General features: G+C 38.0%; 1 protein-coding gene and 1 non-coding gene across 11 annotated transcripts in view; both read right to left on the reverse strand.

Annotated features, from left to right (window-relative positions):
* Positions 1 to 21,595, reverse strand: part of MAPKAP1 (MAPK associated protein 1) — a 255,649-nt gene that overhangs the window by 141,721 nt on the left and 92,333 nt on the right. The gene's annotated exons all lie outside the window — the stretch shown is intronic.
* LOC121474338 lies at positions 20,485 to 20,616 on the reverse strand. The gene has a single exon (XR_005983349.1). It is a non-coding gene; the product is annotated as a small nucleolar RNA SNORA72 (small nucleolar RNA).

Raw genomic sequence — 21,595 nt, forward strand, 5'->3', positions numbered from 1 at the left:
TATTTGCCAATCATGTATCTGACAAAAATTTAGTACCTATAATATATAATTCTTACGACTCAACAACAACAACAAAAAGACAATCCAATCTTTAAAGATGTATTTATTTATTTGAGAGTGAAAGCAAGAGAGAGAGAGAGCAAGCAGGGGAAGGGGCAAAGAGAGAGGGAAGAGAGAACCCCAAGCAGACTCCCCACTAAGCCTCATGAGGAGCTCAATCTCATGACCTGAGCCAAAATGAAAAATCAGGTACTTAACTGAGTACCCAGGCAGCCCATCCAATCTTTAAAAGGGCAAAGAACTTGAATAAACATTTCTCCAAAGGAAATATCCAAATGGCCAATAAATACATGAAAAAATGTTCAACATCATTATTCATTAAAGAAATGCAAAATACAAATCACAATGAGATACCACTTCACACTCACTAGGATGGTAATTTTTTTTTTTTTTTTAAGTAGGAGAAATAGGAAAGATTAGCAAGGATATGGAGAAGTTCGAACTCTCCTACATCGTTAGTGGGGATGTAAAACAATGCAGTCATCCTGGAAAAATAGTTTGTCAGTTTCTCAAAACTTAAACATATAGTTACTATATGACTTAGCAATGCCATTCCTAGGTGTACTTAAGAGAACTGAAAACATATGTTCATATAAAAACGTATACGTAAAAAAAAAAAAGTATAAGTAAGTGTACATATAAGAGCATTATTAATAATAACCAAAGAAAGAAAACAATCCAGAAGCCCATGAACTGATGAACTGATAAAATGTATACAATGGAATATTACTCAGCCATTAAAAGGTATGAAGTATTGACACATGCTATAACATGAATAAAGCTTGAAAGCATATGCTAAGAGAAAAGAAGCCAGGTATAAAAGAAGGAAGCCATTTCATAAAAGTGAACCCACTAATATGAAATGTCCAGAATAGACAAATCAACAGAAACAAAAAGATTAGTGGTTGTCAGGATATGGGGTGGGAGGGCATGGGGAATTGAGAAGTATGAAGTTTCTTTTTGGGGTGATGGAATTGTTCTGGAATTAGACAGTGGTGATAGCTGTATAATATTGTGAATATACTGAAAACCACAAAATTATACAGTTGAAAAACACTAAAATAGTAAATTCTATGTAATGAGTTTTTAAAAAATATTTTATTTATTTATTCATGAGTGACACAGAGAGAGAGGCAGAAACATAGGCAGAGAGGATCGTCCTAGGACTCCAGATCATGACCTGAGCCGAAGGCAGACACTCAAGCACTGAGCCCCCCAGGTACCCCCTGTAAGTGAGTTTTAATTCAATTTTAAACATTGAAAAATATGGGGGATCCCTGGGTGGCGCAGCGGTTTGGCGCCTGCCTATGGCCCAGGGCGCGATCCTGGAGACCCGGGATCGAATCCCACGTCGGGCTCCCAGTGCATGGAGCCTGCTTCTCCCTCTGCCTGTGTCTCTGCCTCTCTCTCTCTCTCTCTCTCTCTGTGTGTGTGACTATCATAAAAAAAAAAAAAAAAAACCATTGAAAAATATGTATTTCAAAACCATTCCACTTCTATCTCCACTGCCATCAAAATACCACGATGTTTCCCCTGGACTGTTCTTTTTTTTTTTTTTTTTAAATTTTTATTTATTTACGATAGTCACACACACACACACACACACACACACACACACACACACACAGGCAGAGACATAGGCAGAGGGAGAAGCAGGCTCCATGCACCGGGAGCCCGACGTGGGATTCGATCCCAGGTCTCCAGGATCGTGCCCTGGGCCAAAGGCAGGCGCTAAACCGCTGCGCCACTCAGGGATCCCCTCCCCTGGACTGTTCTAATAGGGCACCTCCTGTGCCCTGTGCCTTATATTTGTTCTTGACACACAAGCTAGATGTTTTTTTTAACTCAAATTTGGTATCATATCTCTGCTTAAATTCAACAATGTCTCCCATGTGTATTTTACTGTGAATAAAATCAAAATCTCCTGCAATGTCCAGCAAAGCACTGCATGATCTGACCCCTGCTTAACTCTCCCAACAACATTTATTGCTGCTCCTTGGCCTGCTTATCATACTTTAGCTATGCTGGCCTTCTAGAAGTGCCCTGGATGTGTGTGTGTGTGTGTGTGTGTGTGTGTGTGTGTGTACACTTGTTTCTCCCACTTTCAAGACCACAGCAAGTGCTATTCACTGTATCTAGAAGGCTCTTTCTCACGATCTCATACTTCTCTAAAGTATGGTCTGAGCAGGTTCCTTAATCTCCTTGTTCTTCTATTTCCTCCTATGTAAAATGATAATGATATGACCTACCTATCACAGAACTCTTGTAAGGATTTTTATTACTAGTATTAATATTATTATTGAAGGCTCAGCTCATGACACCTCCTCAGAGGCTTTCACTGATAATCCTATGGAAAGAAGTTTCTATAGTTAATTTCTCACACAAAACCTGTTCACTTCCTTCACAGTACTAAATTTGATATTATATATTTATTTATGTACACCTTCAGTGTATGTTTTCCTCACTGGCCTCTGACCTTCCATAAGAGCAGCTATAATAATGTCTGCTTTGTTTACTGCTCTATTCACAATGGCTAGCACTGTGCCTGGAACGTGCACAACTCTCCAAAAAAATCTGCTAAACTACAGAATGAATGCATGGATGACTCAAAATGCCTACCAGAACAACATGGCCATAACTCAACAAATGTTTGTTTCCTCCATCCATCTATCTTGCCCTTCTAAAGGTCTGTTTCCTGGTAGTAGTAGAAGGAGTACTTGAGCAATCAAATGGTTCCATCTTTAACTAACTCTAGGGTGGGGGGAAAAAAAGATCAGAACTTGGGTAAGGAGACACATAAAATGAGTTCTAAAAACTTTTAGAAAAATTTCGCTTCTCATATGACCTAGAATCTAGTATTAGATTCCTTGACTTTTTTCAGTCTTGCCTCTGTTCTAAAACAAATAATAAAAAATAATAAAAAAGAAATTCTCTTACAATAATGCTCCTTCTCTCTCTCTCTGACTCTCTCTCTCACTCATGCATGCACACACATAAATGTACATATACTCATGCATGTTTTTCAGCTGGGACATACTAATTCCAATGACCAGCTAAGTTGCCAATGATGAACTAAATTAGCAAGTGTTGTGACCTTGTCAGACAGTCAAAATAGGTTAAAATTAAAACAATGGTAAGCTTTCTGCAGTGGGTTTACTGCCCTCTTTATCACTCTCCTTTCAACCTCGTTTGCAGGCCCAACCCAATCTGGTTTATTCCTCCTTCCTTCTGAGGGCCTATAGGAATCACAATGAGAAATGTGAATGTGCTTCACAAACTGTAAAGTGTTTTCGAAATGCAGAGCAATGTGCCAGAAAGAGCCTAAGTTTTAAAATAAGACCCATTTCGGGATGCCTGGGTGGCTCAGTGGTTGAGCGTCTGTCTTTGGCTCAGGGTGTGATCCCTGGTCTGGGGATCGAGTCCCACATCGGACTCCCTGTAAGGAGCCTGCCTATGTCTCTGCCCCTCTCTCTGTGTCTCTCATGAATAAATAAATAAATTTAAAAAATAAAATAAAATAAGACCCATTTCTATTACTCAGGCCGATTACAGAGTCACATGAGGACAAAGATGGATGCTGAAAGTAGCCCTAATAATACTTATTATTATAACAAGAGCTAGCATTTCTTTAGAACCAACTGTTAAATAAGCTCTGGTAAATGTTTGTGTAAATTAGCTCATTTAATTCTCACAATCACTGCAAGAGGTAGAATTCTATCATTAACCTAATATTATAGACAAGAAAAGGCTTATACGGCTATAGTCGGCTATAGTCATCCTCAAGCTCCCACAACTAAGGTGGAAGAGCAGAGGTCAAATTCGCGTCTGACTCCAAAGCCTCTACTTGAAACACCAATGACTTCTTTCTCTTAAGTTCCTCTAAATGTAAAAACATCTTCTAAAAGTCTCAAGGCTTGAATCTACCTCCTTCATCCTGACTTTCTCACAAACCCACTTCCTAAAGCAGTTTCCTACAAAAGAATGAATTCTGAGGAGCTGCCCAAGGGGAAGTATTCGGGAACTAAGACTCCAGAGAACTCTGCTACTGTCAGCTGGACTACAGGGCAGATAGTTACAGAGTACTCCTATGAATCCCTTTATCCTCTTTATTTCATGGTGAAATAGCAAGTGTGGGGAAAACTATGTGAATAAATATGGTAGATACTTATTAAATGAATGAAGCACTTTATCTTTTTAATCTTCTAATTCCACCTTGAGGCACTGATGACAGGGGGAAAGTGCCTTGGACAAACTCTGAAATTATGTATTTTTTTAATAAGGAACCTCTTCTAAAAAAACTCAAGGTGATGGCAGTTAGCTCTACCTAATAGTTCCCATGCTGCAATATTTAGAGGGAATCATCTAAAACATAAAATAATCCATCAACATAATAGAAAGTAATTAACTTATATATAAAAAAAGGTGACCAAAGGATTAAAAGTATTCATCACACATCAAGGCAAGCAATATTCCAAAGATCTAACATCTAACTATTAAAAAGCAACTAGCAATAAACAAAGGTCATATTATACAGTTCCACTGCATGGCAATTTATGTGTTCCACAATACAGAATCGGAGAAATGGAGGCATAATTAGAACACAAAGAAGTGGTGCACAAAAAGATGGAAAAATGGATTAGCAGCATCTTTCTCAGTCACTCATGCATGCAACAAACACCCAATGAAACACCATGCTGAACTCTGTGAAGACAATATCAAGTAAGACTCAATGCAGATTGACCCTCAACAAACTCACAGTCCGCTGAAGAGTCTACATTGTATTACAGGATAAAAGCTTTAAAAGAGGGAAAGTACAGGCTGTTGTAAAAGCTCAAACCAACCCAGACTAAAACAGGTTGGCAAAGGTCTCCCAGCTTTAAAAAAACAAAAAGTACCCTTCCATTCAACAGAATCATTAACCTAGAGAAAAGATGCTTATTGTATTTAAACATATACTATACCAATATACAAAAAAAGTGAACAGGAGTTCTCTCTGAAACATGGGATTGTGAGTGATTTTAATTTTCTACTTTATATTTTTCTGCATTTTCTATGATGAGCATGTATTATTTTCACAATCAGAAACAAAACAGTAAATGTTACCATTATAAATGAAAAAAGATACAGAAAGAACCACCATGAAGGGCTTAAGAGTTTTACACAAGAGAAAGAGGATCAGTTTTGAAAATGTAGCCTCTGGTAAGTCATCTGGCAAAATTTATTAAGAGCACACTCTGTGCCAGGTGCTATGACAGGCTGTTGGAAAAAATAACTCAGATACCTCCCTGTGGCAGGCTACATAATTTCTATTTTAAATAAATAATAAAAGTAATAAACCTACAATGGGTTGACAAATTTGGAGTTGAACAACACTCTCCAGAGTAGCCTCTAAATCAAGGAATGTCCCCAATTCAGGTTTCAGAACAAAAAGAAAAGTACTTTGTATAGCAAAACAATTCCTCCTTGACACAAATGCAATTCAAGAAGACCCATGGCCTCTGCATAACTTGATGGCTCTGCAAATGCAGGCCAGAGTCCCAAGCTCAACAGGTCCAAGGCTGATTTCTTCATCAGTTTGTCTCTCCTTCCTTGTTCCATCTCAGTCAGGGCTTTCCCACCCACTCTGTCACTCAAGGTAGGGCCTTATTTTAACTCCTCCTTCTGTCTCATCACTATCCAAATACCTCTGAAATGTCTCTCAAAACTTTCTTCCTCCCACCCTCAGTAGCATGGCCCTGGTTCAAGCTTCATCATGCCTCGGTGAGACCACTGCATGCAGCAGTCTCCCAACTATCGCTCTTCTCTCCTCCATACTGTTATCTTCCTCTGGCGATCAATGTGATTTGACTCAAATCACTGATCAGGCCCGTCACCAACTCAGAAAGAAGTATATGATGCCTTTCCCCAGCATCAACATGCCTGTTCCTTAGGATGGCATTTAATATCCACCATCACATTCTGGTCCCAGGGTATCACTGCTAGAGTTTGCACTGAACAGTAAAGAGCACAAGATTTGTGGTCAGCCAGATCCAGGCTTGAATCCTAGCTCTGCCACTTCCTTAGCCTTTAGACTTTAGATATTAGACAAGTAACTGCACCTCTCAGAACCTCTATTCCTTTAATGGGCAAAACAAATAAGATGTATATAAAATGCCTAGCACACAGTCACTGAGCAAGAAATGTATCCCCTTTTCTCTTAATTTCAAATGTCTCCTCTTCCAAGAAGGTGGAAGTCCAAATTCCCTCTGCTCTGCTCCCTAGAAGTTTAATTTGCACAGCCTATGGTTTCACTTTTTCTCTACCTACCCTCACTACCTTCTTCCCACCTTCTCATGCAAGTATGTGTACTGCAAAGGGAAAAACTGTGCCTCGGTTATTTTGCATTCTCCTAGGGCCTAGAATGTAGTAGGGGTCGGGCATTAGTTTATCGAAGGATTCCTCAGACTATCTTTCATAATAGACCCACCAGACCTAAAGACCTACCACTTCTCTCCTGCTCCACATAAACTGTCTATAACTTTTCTATTTCCCAGACGCTGTTCTTAAGGAACCCCCTCCTCTTTCTTCTCTAAAATACACTCAGCACCTAATAACAAGCCTGATATGGGATGTCTGGGTGGCTCAACAGTTGAGCATCTGCTTTTGGCTCAGGGTCTGATCCCGGAGTCCCAGGATCGAGTTCTGCGTCGGGCTCCCCACAGGGAGCCTGCCTCTCCCTCTGCCTGTGTCTCTGCCTCTCTCTCTGTGTTTCTCATGAATAAATTAATAAAACCTTAAAAAAAAATAACAGACCTGACATATAGTAGTTACTTATATTCATGGAATAAATGATTAATATTCCTTCATCAGGGATCCCTGGGTGGCGCAGCGGTTTGGCGCCTGCCTTTGGCCCAGGGCGCGATCCTGGAGACCCGGGATCGAATCCCACGTCGGGCTCCCGGTGCATGGAGCCTGCTTCTCCCTCTGCCTGTGTCTCTGCCTCTCTCTCTCTCTCTCTGTGTGACTATCATAAATAAATAAAAATTTAAAAAAAAAAAAAAAAAAAAAAAAAAAAAAAAAAAAAAAAATATTCCTTCATCATATGATTTTAAATACCTGTATATCATAGCATACAGAGGTACTATCAACCTATTTTTCTACTGTTAAATATGAACATTGTTTCTAATATTTCACTACTATAAATAACATTCCCATAAACATTTTCTTTCTTTCTTTCTTTTTTTTTAAAGATTTCATTTATTTATTCATGAGAGACACAGGGAGAGAGAGAGAGGCAGAGACATAGGCTGAGGGAGATGTAGGCTCCATGCAGGGAATCCAATGTGGGACTCGATCCCAGGTCTCCAGGATCAGGCCCTGGGCTGAAGGAGGCGCTAAATCGCTGAGCCATCTGGGCTGCCCCCCATAAACATTTTCTTATGTAAATGTTTGTGCACGTATTCCTCAGAGTAGATCACTGGGTCAAAGTGAAACAGCAATATTATGAACCATAGATCATCCAATTAATAAGTAGTTCATAAAATGTAAAAGCTTAAAAATTTAAAATAACTTCAGTATATAGAATATGAATTAATACAGAATTGAAATATATAGAATTTGAACATGATAATGAATTAAACATTACAATCCATAACCAGGTTTTTCTCAACTGATCCCATTAATTGAAATAGCATACAATTTGCTGCCTATCATAAAATTAATTTCAAAATTATGCACCTGATAGTTTCCAAAATAGGGAAAATAAGTAGAATAAATAGTATTCAGTTTAAAATAATCTTGAACTAAGAAACATCCATATAAAGTGAGTTAGTTGGGGGCATCTAGGTGGCTCAGTCAGTTGAGCGTCTGATTCCAGATTTCGACTCAGGTCATGATTTCAGGGTCATGAGATCGAGCCTTATGTCAGGCTCTGTGTTTAGCACGGAGTCTGCCTGAGATTCTTCCTCTCCCTCTGCCCCTTCCCGCTGCTGGTGCTTTCTCTCTCAATAATTAATTAATTAATTAATTAATTAAAATCTTTTAAAAAATAATAAAGTGAATTAGCTGAATTAAGTCTGAAGGGCAGAAGGTTCAGTTAGCAGGACAACTTAACATCAAGGTTTGTCAGTAATAAATTGAATATCAGATCTAAAACTGTTGCTAAGTGTTCAATTTCTCTATCAAGGGAAAGAAACAAAAAGGGTAGACAGTTTGGCTTCTGCAATTAAAGAGACAAAAAGCAGGCAACATTATTCCATTAGTCACAACTGTACAAGCAGATCATTATATGCAATTTTAATGCAGAAATAAATATATCAGTGTATGTGGACAATGTAATAATGCAAATTGATGAAAGGGTTATTTGTAGCCTTCAAAAGTTAAAACTCTCTTAAAGGAATGGCTGCAGTCCCTTTCACCAGTATCTTCCCTCCCAACTCCCTCAGCAAGGACCAAAGGATGCTATATCACGTTATGGCCTAGTCTTTATTTTTTTATTTTATTATTATTTTTTTAAGTACACTCCATGCCCAGTGGGGAACTAACTATAGCCTAGTCTTTAAAAATATGGCATCACTTGGTACAGAGGTCTGAAATGATCCTTACTCTGATGATTATTAAGGGACTTTATTTGTTCAGAGTAATAATGATGTTCAGCAAAATCTGCTCTAAATCTGGTCTAAGCCAGGCTTAACTGGCTATGAGAAGTAAAGAAGTTCTATATGGGGAGGGGGGCAAAACACCCCAAATAGCAGAGATTAGCTTTTACCCTCAATAAAATGCTGGCTTTATGGACTCAGAGAAAAAACTCACTTTCACATTCAAAACGGTCGCACTGAACTTATGAATAGATTTTGTATAAAGTTCTATGTCAAATCCATTCAGAGCTAGGAGCTTGGCTTTGTAGTGCTATCTTAACCCTCAATAAATCTGGAACGTTTAAAGGCTATTAAATTAACATTTCCCTGATCTGGCACCTGTAGTCAAGTTAATTTATCAAAAACATTTCTACAGTTTGTCACTGGACACTATTTTCTGACAAGTTAAGTTTAAAATAAAATCGACAAAATCTCATTAATTTCCTCTGAATCACCAACCTTGGTTCCATTAAGCTTTTATTATTAAGAACGTCAACTGTCACTCTTTCTTTAACAAGGTCGAGTTCTGATGTAGGTACTTTCAGGATCCTTATTATATTAAAAGGAGCTAGTAAAGCAGTGCAGTGTGGTAGTTAAAAGCATTAAGCTGTAGAGTCACAAAGACCTGAGTTCAATTCTCAGCAATGCCATTTACTGTCTGTCCTTGGACAATTTTATTTAACCTCTCTGCCATCACTATTTCCGCACAGAAATAGATTATAAAAGTACCTCCTCATGGAGCTGTTGAAAGGATTGAATGATTACCATGCATGTTAAAAGCACTTGCTACTGTGCTTTTTCTCTCTCGCCCATACTGAATGCTGAAGAAATGCCATACTGAAGAAATGCCGGCTGTTTATTAGGTTTCCTTTTTCCCCCTGCTTTCACATTCAAAGACTTAAGCAAAAAAATAAATAAATAAAAAAATAAATAAAAAAAAAAAAACAAAGACTTAAGCAAACAAACAAAACACACAACTTTACTACCACTCACACACTTTAAAATGGCAAGGAATTTTAAGACTTGTCCCCTCTAAAACATTTTCACCAAATGACTGTCCTACAATCTCTCCTGAACACCTTTACTGATGAATTCCTTGCCACCTTTAGAGGTGAACCCTTTACTTCAGTCTCTGGGCAAACAGTTTTGATGGCTGAAACAGGTTTCCTTCTACTGAGGTACATACATTCTTGCAGATTTTATCCACTGGTCTTAGTTCTAGCCCTCAGAAAACCAAAACTAACCCACCTTCACTTCCACAGACACTTCATATATCTGAGAGCCTCAAACAAAATAACTTTGTTACTAAGTACCATGGAATGAGCCAGACTGTAACTATAATCATTTCAAGAGTGTAACACAGCACAGAAAATATCACTTCCATTGGTTTTTCTTAGGCTAGTGATTTTCATAATTTTTCTTTCAACAGCATCTATGGTAAATGTAAATCTCAAGTCCTGGACCCAAAACAGGAAAGGGGGTTGTTGCTCTCAGGAAAGGTTTTCTCTATTAAAAACAAATCCTCCATATTTTGATGTGCTGTCTGACAGCATCTTCTTCCACTTTTGAAAAAATAAAATGCCTACAGCTATTGGTTTAAACAATCTGTTATCAAGTGAGATTTGAGTAATAGCCTTGGATAATTCTTTTGTTTCCAAGATAATCAACCTGTTCAAATACAGGTAAGAAGTTTTACAAAATGGGGAGGCGGGAGGATGATGGTAAAATATGAAAGCCTATCCATAAACTGCACCACGAATAACAACCATTTTCTCAAAGTCTTAAATTCAGAAAGCAGTTCCTGATACTATCAGTTTTTACCATCAAGAGTTATATTTGCCTGATAACTCCTTGCAGAGTCTACAGAACTGGTCTGGACTGTGGGCCTGCCAGCCTTGAGCTGTGCAACCTTGGGCAAGCCCATAACCTCTCTGAAAGTCAATTTCCTTAGCCATAAAAGAGAAATGAGAATGGTAGGGCGTAGAAAGTAAAAATAAAGCATGTTAAAAATATTCTGTGAACTGCAAACTGTTATACAGATGTCGGTTATTCCTCATACTGTTCCCCAAGTCATTAATCGGATCAGGCAGATCTCTGGATAAATCATTCCTTCAAATAAACAAAACTGAAAAGCAGAGGCAATAGGAAAGAAAGGTCTCTATCTCAGTCACTGAGAGAGAAAAGCCATTGCATCCTCTTCTCATCCAGCCTCAGGATGCTTACAGCACATACCAGAAGGTGCTCTCACATAAGTACAATCCAGCCATCTTAAAGCATAATGGAATGTAAAGTGTCCATTTTGAATTTTCATAGCCATTGTGGGATTCTTTAGATCATTAATGTTACACAGCACTTTGCATTTAATTATACAAACAATGGCTTCTATAATGATGATAATATCAGAGAAAAGTAATTTGCATGAACTAAGCCCCATCACCTAGGGTAAGTATAGGGACCTCTTCATTATTAAATCATTTATATAATAAAATCAATATGCTTTTAAAGTAAAAATAGGTTTTTTAAAACCATAAAGAAGAGTTACATGTTTTAAACTCTATCAATTACCATAATATAATGAGTCTTTTTAAGATTTAATATCAACTTTTAAAATTAAAACTCAATGGAGAATGTATACTTGGCTCCATTACTAGATGATGTATCTCTAGAAAAGGTTACAGTACAGCTATTATCATTCTCCTAAATTATATAGAAAAGTTGGTACAATCTTGCACTACCCCAAAGGACAATTTGATTCCAGAGATAGTGAAGTACTTTGAGATTATAAAATTGTACAAATATTGAAGGAAATAATTCAGGTACATATATCATATTCATTTCTTACAGGGCTTCAGTTGATTAAATACTACAAATTTCTTAAATGTGAATATATACCTTAAAATTTTTATTCTGTGTTCTTAATTCTTTTTTTTGTGTGTGTGTCCTTAATTCTAAATAGTTTTTAAAAGCCCACAAATTTCTACACAGTAGCATGTTCAAGACTAAGTGTTTTATCACTTTAAGATTCAATATTTCTTAATGATATAATTCAAAAATTTTACTGAATCATTATTTAGTAAGTCATAAAAACCTCTTAAAATTAATCTTTCATGCACATCTAGCTTACCCAAAGTTAGAATTTAATTAGACAGCCTTGCCACAAATGGGCTTACTACTTTATTTGCTCAATCAGTATATGTCTCTTCAGTAATTATAATTAATTCAAATCCCTGACGCACCTCCTAGCAAACAATGTAAAAACATCAGACAAAATGGAAATAAATAGCTTTACATTTCTCCAATAACGACATTCACTTTCATCCTCAATATGCACATGTGAAATAACGGAGATAGGTGTTATTTTGTACAGGAAAAGGCCACACAAAGAACCTATACCTATAGTGACAGAAAAAGATGCTTGTCTGCAGCAGAAAGCGTATTATGTTTTTGACAATATGAAAATGATACAATGGCAAAGGGCCATTTGAGAAAGTTTGGGTTTAATAGTTTGCAAATATATGTTGAAATACAAACAGCAACAAGAAAAAGAAGAGCTAAATTATTATTTATCTAGAACAACACTTCCTGTTGGAAAGAATCACTTCTAATTATATACAACATTTACAATTGAGAAACAGCCCAAAAAATCTATCACGGCCTTATCCCATATGTCTCTGATACAATGAAAGGAAAAGTGGGCCGAATAAAAACATTTTATGTATTTATTTATTTATTTAACAATCCATCCATTCATTTTTTTTGAGATGGGGGTGGGAGGAGAGAGAGAGAGAGAGAGAGAGAGAGAGAGTGTGTGTGTGTGTGTGCAAGCAGGGAGGAGGGGCAGAGGAGAGAGAAAAACTTAAGCAGGCTCCGCTTAAGATGTGGGGCTCGATTTCACGACCCTGAGATCATGACCTGAGTCAAAATCAAGAGTTGGACATTTAACTGACTGAGCCACCCAGGCACCCCCATAAAACTTGATTTTTAAAACTGAGAGGACAACAGGATCCACTGGATAAAACTGTCAGCACTGAGTAGTTTAAAAAAAAAAAAAAGTTCTCCACAAGTCCTACTGCTCAATTAGGTAACCAGCCTAGCAATATGAAGGAAAGCTAGCCTGCTACAGAGCAAATAGCCTTAGTGGGAGGTGGGACTAGGCCCAAAGACCCCATTCCTCCGAACACAGCCCCTTGTACTTGCACCGCAGAGCTCTCTGCATCAGCAGGCCACAAGTGCTGCCTGCCATTTGTTGGGCACCTACCAGGGTCCAAGTACTTTTCATAAATTATCTCATTTAATGCACCCAACAGTCCTATGAGGGTTGTTCACTCCCTTTTAAAGCTGAGGAATGAGAGATTCATGTAGAGGCTGCTGCAAATCCCTCAACTAGGGGGGAACATCATGCTAACCTAAGGTCTGTTCAACTCAAAAACCTTACCCCCTTGCTGAGTTCCAGTCCTGAACAATTCTGGGACAGGCCTGGGTATTTAGGGAATGTCACAATGGCTACTGGTTCATGTTGCAGCCACTGTTTCAGAACTGGGAGTCCTGGACAGTGGATCAGAAATATCCTTCTGGCTGAGACCCACATGGAAGGTCTGAGCAGCTCCTCCTGTGGCCCTGCCTGCACCTGCACTTGAAGCTCTGCAGAGACTGCTGCTACTACAGAGGGACACTAGGGTATCTGCTTCTAGGAGCAGTTACCTCTTGCGTACAGGTAGAAGGCAGAAACTACTTTGGATTCCTTGCCTTTGGGTTCACAGAAGGGCCTCAATAAATCCTCACTGATCATGTTTCAGAGGTAAAACACTTGGCAACACTAGCTCCACAAAGAGTAGGCAGAACCCTCTGCTCTAGTTTTCATAAAAGAGCGGTCAAGTACCAACTGTGGGGCCCCAGAGAACCCCTACTCCTGGATTAAGAGTCTCATCAGTAATTGTGAGGTGTATCTATTACTAAATGTGGCTACGCAGGTGGCGGGAACCAAATGTGCTCTGATGATGACAAAGGAGGGAAATAACAATGCAGTCCTTGGAGAGCCTGGCAAGCAGCGTAGGACATCAAAACGGCATCAAGCTCCAACACAAGCAAACAGTCCGATGAGACAAAGGCGCATCTCAGGTTGCAATTCTCCGTGGAAATGGGCAGCCCAAGACCTGCTCAGTTGCAGAAACTGACAAGGCACTCCAGTACCTGGGTCTCCTGGGTTTCTCCTCAGCCCCCTGGCATTATTTCCCTCGTGTTCATCTTGAGTCTTAGTCTAATCTCCTCTGAGGTTCTAACTAAAGCAGACATAGGGAGAGTCGGGATTTTATCTTATTAAAATAGATATGGCTAATTTGTCTTTTCAAATTCATTTTAAATTAAATTGGATTTCCTCGGAAGGCTGCTAGGTCAGATCCCCTGCTGTGAATGCAGGACAAAGGTTAATTGCACGCCCTTCACCAGCTCTTCTGCTCTCCTGGGCAGGCTCTGATAACCTGCCCCTGAGAGGTGAGGAATGCTTTGGTTTATTGGGTGATAATGTTGCCATTAAAGCCATTTACCATTATGCCAAGAAACATTTTTTTTTTAACTAAATAACAAGATAAGATAGCAATAACAAGAATGAAATGAAATTATGTTACCAACTGATGGTTAGTTATTCTCAAGCAGGAAACCCAAAGAGTAGGACTTAACCTATTTGCTTCCCCTAAAAGGCCTGAATGTGCAAAAGTATATACCCTCCTACAACAAACTATTTTCTGGTTCCAGTGTAAAATTCCATAAACATTTTCACTTAATTTATCTTATTTAAACTATGTTCATGAAAATTTAACCCAGTAATTCCCTGTTATACAAAGCATAACAAAGTATGAATATTTAAAAACAATGTAAATAAAACACTTTATCAATTATATTTTTTGTATTCTAAATTAGTGACTTCACTTAGCATGTCTGCCTTGCACAGCACCACACTATTTTTCAATTAAAAGTCCAGATGTTTCAAAGGCTCCAGTAGGCAACGGCAGTTATGAGAAATGCTTTATCTGCATTGTAATCATCACCACCACATCAGCTCCAGGCTGCATTAACATACTCATGTTTTATTTATTTATTTATTTATTTATTTTTAACATACTCATGTTTTATTCCAGCTCCCTTTCTAACAGAGCAGGTAATTATACAACGCAGCATAGAAACACAATCCTAAGAGCTGGACAATTTCTGTAAAGCATCCACCTGAGCAACACTTTTTTATACATAATCTTAAAATTTGGTGGGACTGCTTATTAAAAACACTGACCATTCAGAATAATTTTTTAAAAATAAGAGTGAATTACAGATATACCAAATTTGGCTTCAAATACTCTACAAGTGCAGGAAGCTTTTGCACAGACACATTTATGTATACTGAAAACCAACTGGAACTTTGTGTATATAAAAACCTATCATTTGTTACAATCCAAGTCATTTCTACTCACTTTTAATGCCAATGTCATCTCTTAAATGAGTCAATTCTATCTTTATTCTTGCTATCCAAAAAAATGACAATCCACCTAAGCTGAGACTGAGCAATTATTCCTGTACCTATTAGATAAAAAATAATACAAGGGCATAACAAAATGCAATTCTGACTGCTGCAACAAAAATGCTACTCCATTTATTACTTAATTAAATGACCCTCTTTCCCCAAAATGGAAAAGAAGACTCTATTAAAAAAAACACATTGTTATGCTTAGCAAACGTAGTATAATCTAATAGGAAAATATAGTTCCTCATTGTTAGGAAAAATTAACAAAATTTACTTTAATTATAATTTTTAAAGTTCTACACACATTTTTATATTTTGAATTATTCCAAGAGAACATGTCCTAATGAGGATGCTATTCAAAAGATAAATGCCTTTACAAACATTAAAACCTCTGATGGGTCAAATCCTGGCAGGTAACACTTCAGCATCTGAAAGCAGACAGCTTCCACTCCTTTCTGAAGGAACCTTAGGTGGAACATTTTTAATACATCACCATGTCACTTTTTAATGTGCCCCAATCTATTAACCACATGGCAAACTAACAGGGATTTTTAAAATATGTGTTTTATGGCTTTATGCTGGTGATTAATTAAATAAATAGCCACTGTTTCACAAATCATCCCTCTAATTAGTCTAAAACAGACACTTTGCATTCACTGGTACTGCCACCATCTGAAGCTCACAGAAGGGCAGGAGTGGTGCGACACAGTCACATCTCTGCACTCTGGAGCCCACTGTCACCAGCTCCATAGCTGGCACCCCACCCTGCCACCCAGAGGCAGAGGTGCCATCTTTGCAGGTGCTGCAGTCAGCTGGAATTTGATTCCAGCTGCTCAGAAAAGATGTTATCCTTAATTATTCTCCCTCACCCTAAAGGAAACAATGGGACAACAAAAGAATAAAAGTGCAACCTCCAGCTACAAACAGATGAGGTTTCACCAGCGCAGTTCCTAGACTGAGTAAGAAAGTTGGTTCTGGTACTGAGTTTAGGAATAAGTATGGTGCTAGGTCAAACAGGCTTTCCTTAGAACTCAAAACATGTCATTCTTAAACTCAGACATTAAGCAATTTTTCCAAATCTTATTATTTAAAAGACTGAGGTCACTCTTTTAAAAGCTGATAAGAATTCAATCTAACTTGTTTTAGTAGCATATTTTTAAAAATGGTAATTCCTCTGAAAGCAAATTTTTAGTGCCAGAAAAAAAAATCAAATGGGAATATTTTAAGAATCCAATTTTCTTCAGGAAATACATTAAGTAGTTTCTTAATCTTGGTATTTAAACCTCATTAGGTATGTTTAGAGAAAGGAAGGAAGGAAAGAGACTGAGAGTGGGTGGAAGAAATGGAAGGAGGGAGGAAGGAATGAACAGAGGGAAGAAAGGAAGAAGGAAAAGAAAAGGCAAACCAGTGGAGGAAAGGTAACGGGCAAGGAAACGGGAAAATTCAGTAGGGTAACACCCAAGTGTGCTACAGAGTGTCCTATAGAAAGGTTGTCCTCATTTCCCCTCTAGGAGGCTCGTTCTAAGAATGGGAGGAAATGGGGTTTAGTAAAAAACACTTGACCCTCTGAAGAGAGTCCTATGCTCTTGGCTAAATCATATAATCCCATTTAGCCTCAGTTTCCTTCCATACTGTACAGGACTTAAGCTCTTACTCTATATAAATCATAGGGACATTGGGTAAAGCACCTAGCACAGTCCTTGCACAGAAGAGATGATCAATAAATGGTGAACATGATGGTGGCCATGAGAAATGAGTTGAAGGCAGACTCTAAGTTATTTTCACTCTACAGCACCTTCCTGAAAGAGCCTTAGATAGCTGCAGCCAATATTTGCACATGTTATATTCCAAATATGAAAAAGTGAGACAAAAGCACAAAATGCACATGAACACAGAACTACCACGTATGCTCACTGTATTGAAGAAAACCCAAATCACCAGCAACTAAAAAGAAATAGTGTAGTTTCTCTAACTTTCATCTTTATTGGGCAAAGAATTGGGGAAGACTGTTTCTGAGACTGTTTATGTGGTAGAAATTGGAAAGAAAATGTGCTAAGGATGTGGAGAAAAAGGAACACTCGTGTACTGTTTGTGGGAATGCAAACTGGTGCAGTCACTGTGGAAAACAGTATAGAGGTTCCTCAAAAAGTTAAAAATAGGGATGCCTAGGTAACTCAGAGGCTAGGTGTCTGCCTTTGGCTCAGGGTGTGATCCTGGAGTCCCAGGATCAAGTCCCATATTGGGTTCCTTGCATGGAGCCTGCTCCTCCTTTCTCTGCCCCTCTCTCTCTCTCTCTCTCTCTCTGCCTCTCTCTGTGTCTCTCATGAATAAGTAAAATCTTAAATTAAAAAAAAAAAGTTAAAAATAGAACTACCCTACATTCAAGCAATTACACTACTGGGTATTTACCCAAAGAATACAAAAACACTAATTCAAAGGGATACATGCACCCCTATGTTTATAGCAGCATTATCTACAATAGCCAAAATATGGAAGCAGCCCAAGTGTCCATCAATTGATGAATGAATAAAGAAGATGTGGCGCACGCGCACACACACACACACACACGCACACACACACACACACACACACACTGGAATCTTGTTTAGCCATAAAAAAAAAAAAAGAATGAAACTTTGCCATTTGCAATGACTTGGATGGAGCTAGAGAGTACTATAAGCCAAATAAGTCAGTCAGAGAAAGACAAATACCATATGATTTTACTCATATGTGGAATTTAAGAAACAAAACAAACCAGCACAAGGGAAAAAAGAGAGAGAGAAACCAAGAAACAGACTCTTATAGAGAACAAACTGATGGTTGCCAGAAGGGAGGTGGTGGGAGGATGGGTTAATAGGTAATGGGGATTAAGGAGTGCACTTGTCATGATGAGTACCAGGTGATGCATGGAAGTGTTGAATCACTACACTGTACACTGTAACATGTAACAACCATATGTTAACCATCTAGAATCAAAATAAAAACTTTGAAAAAAAGAAAATGATCGAGCTTTGAATTCAACAAGATCTGGCTTGAAAGCTGGCTTCATTACTTACTAGTTGTGTAAATTCAGGTATGTTTGTTCATCTCTGAGAGCCTTAGTTGCTCCATCCCAAAATGGGAAAAGCAACACCTACTTTATAGGGAAGCTAGGAAGAATGAATGAATTAGCATAGTAGGCACTCTGGCATATATTAGACACTCAAATAGATTCTATTACATTAAGTTGAATCACATGAAACTACTGACAGTCATGGTTTATAACTTACAAAAATTGCAATTCCACATGGTTTCACCTAATACTACAGTGACTAAGACAGTAAATAGGCATGAACTAGAAAAACAAGTGAAAATTCTCAAGAATGAAATGAATTATACTATCAAAATAAGAAGGTAACATCTAAAAGGTGTGTGTGTGTGTGTGTGTGTGTATAAATTTTTTAAAAAGTAGGCTCCACACCCAGCATAGAGCTCAACACAGGGCTTGAATTCACGATCTCAAGATCAAGACTCAAGACCTAAGCTGAAATCAAAAGCCAGACGCTTAACTGACTGAGCCATTCAGGTGCCCCATAAAAGGCGTTTTATAAGACTGGCTCATGATTCCAATAACATGGCAGTTAATATTTATCAAATACTTACAACAGGGCAAATACTATCCCATATATCTGATATCTGTAATATCAGCTTAGGTGATATTGCAGTGAAGAACTCAGTGAGACAGATTCAACTATTCTCCCCATTTTACAGAAGAAATGGAAGCCTAGAGAAATGAAGTAACCTGCTCAATGTCACAGAGCTGGTAAAGCCATGATATCAGTCTGGAGCTGTCTAAATCCTGAGCCTGAGTTCTTACTCATCACTTAAAATTGCCTCTGAACACTGCAAAGCTGCTTGTTTTGCTTTTAAAAATTATGGGTAGGCAAGGAACTAGAATAGGCATTTCTCCAAAGAAGATATGCAAATGGCCAATAAACACATGAAAAGATGCTCAACATCACGAATTAGAAGAAAAATGCAAGTAGGGGATCCCTGGGTGGCTCAGCGGTTTAGCGCCTGCCTTTGGCCCAGGGTGTGATCTTGGAGTCCGGGGATCAAGTCCCATGTTGGGCTCCTTCCACGGAGCCTCCTTCTCCCTCTGCTTGTGTGTCTCTCTCTCTGGGTCTCCCATTAATAAATAAATAAAATATTTTTTAAAAAAATGCAAGTAAAAACTACAATGAAATAGCAACTCACAGCCATCAGGATGGCTACTATCGATAAAATCCCAGAACACTGCAAGTTGGTAAGTAGAGAAATTAGAAACCTTGTGCACTAGTAGTAGGAAAGTAAAATGTATAGCCTCTGTGCAAAATAGTATGGAAGTTCCTTAGAATATTCAACATAGAATTACCAAATGACCCAGCAATTCCTCTTCTGGGTATATACCCAATAGAACTGAAAGCATGGTCTTGAAGAGGCATGTGTACACTCATGTTCACTGCAGCATTATTCGTAATAGCTAAAACATGAAAACAACCCAGGTGTCCATTGACAAATGAATGGATAAGCAAAATGTGTATACATACAATGGAATGTTTCTTGGCCTTAAAAAGTAGGGGAAATTCTGCAATATGTTACAACCTGAATGAACCTTGAGAACTATGCTTGGTGAAATAAACCAGTTACAAAAAGACAAATACTGTTTGATTCTATTTATATGAAATACCTTAAAGTAGTCAAAATCAGAGATAGAAAATAGCTTAGTAGTTGCCAGTAGCTGGAGTGAAGGAGAAAAGGGAAGTTATTGTTTAATGAATATAGAGTTTCAGTTTTACAAGATGAAAAGAGTTATGGAGACGGATGGTGGTGATGATCATACAGTAGTCCCCTTATCCGCAGTTTCGCTTTTCACAGCTTCTGTTACCTGTGGTCAACTGTGGTCCAAAAGCAGAATGATCTTCCTTCTCAATCACCATCAGGAGGTCAATAATAGTAGCCTAATGCTATATCACAGTGCCTATGTCACTCACCTCACTTCCTCTCATCACATAAGCATTTTATCATCATCACTTCACATCATCACAAGAATACAATGAAGAGTACAGTAAGATACTGGAAAGAAAGAAAGACCACATTCACATAACTTTTTTTCTTTTTAGTTTTACAACTCATTTAATGGCAACTGGTAATCATCAAATTAGCAATGGTTATTTTAAAAAGTTATTGCACTAGCTGTGCTGTCATTTCTCAAGGATGATCAGATACCCAGTCACAGACATTTCCCACATAGGATGTGCATCATATAAATCAGACTTGATTTATCACCAGCCTTGATAAAATCAGACCTAAGGAAAGAACTAGGTCTGGGGACACATGCATGGTGTTAATATAGTGAATGCTTAGCCTGCTTTGATTATTACAAAATCAGAACAGCGAGAATATTCACAAACTTACAGTATATTGTTATAGTTGTTCTACTTTATTATTGTTGTTAATCTCTTACTGTGCCTAATTTTTAAATTAAATTTTATCAAAGGTGTTTATGTATAGAAAAAACAGTACATTATTGGGTTTAATGCTATCCAGTTTCAGGTATCCACTGGGGGTCTTGGAACAGATATCTTGTTGATAAGGGGGGAAACTACTGATGACATTATGAATGCACTTAATACCACTTATCTGTACATTTCAAAAGGGTTAAGATGGTAAAACAAACAAACAGAAAACACAACTTAAAAAAAAATGTATGGTGACAAGAAGCAAATTATTTACAAATCACTTTCCCAGCCTTCCAAAGGATGGACATGACAGAAGGGAAGCAAGCCCCAGTTGTGAGAGTATTTCAAACTAGCACTAACAGGGATGATGATACATTCAAAAGCTCCATTGTAACCATGGCATTAGAGGCAACCACTTCTCCCATATCATAGTGTTATTTAAAAAGAAAAAAAATGCAGACATGCTTCGAAGTTTTCAGGAAAAATCCTAAAGTTTTAATCAAACAGCTGCTGTGTTCCCATTATGTTATAGTCAAGCCTTTTCGCTATGTGACAAAGACAGCAGAGCTTTTCATTTATTTGTTCATTTATCTATTTATGTTTATGTCTTACTTCCTGAATCCTTTCATGTAAACCGTGAACAAGTCATCACAGAAAGGAAAATGGCACTGACAGTGGATGCTATGAATCTACTCCTTTTAAAAAAAGAATTCAAGTCAAGGAAATCCCCAAATGCCATGCTTTCAAAGCAAGGATTGTAAAAGCAATCACACTTGCATTTAAGGCTTCTTGGAGCCGCCTCTGTGGCACCAAATCCACCAAAGATAAAGAAGATGTTTGCGCTAAGTTGGGAAAGTGGAGACATCAGCATTTCTGCCTTTAGCCCATTATTTCTGTTCTCCAGACAGCACCTGATAAAGCATTGAGAG

Source organism: Vulpes lagopus, chromosome 12 (assembly GCF_018345385.1).
Source record: "Vulpes lagopus strain Blue_001 chromosome 12, ASM1834538v1, whole genome shotgun sequence".
Lineage (NCBI taxonomy): Eukaryota > Metazoa > Chordata > Mammalia > Carnivora > Canidae > Vulpes > Vulpes lagopus.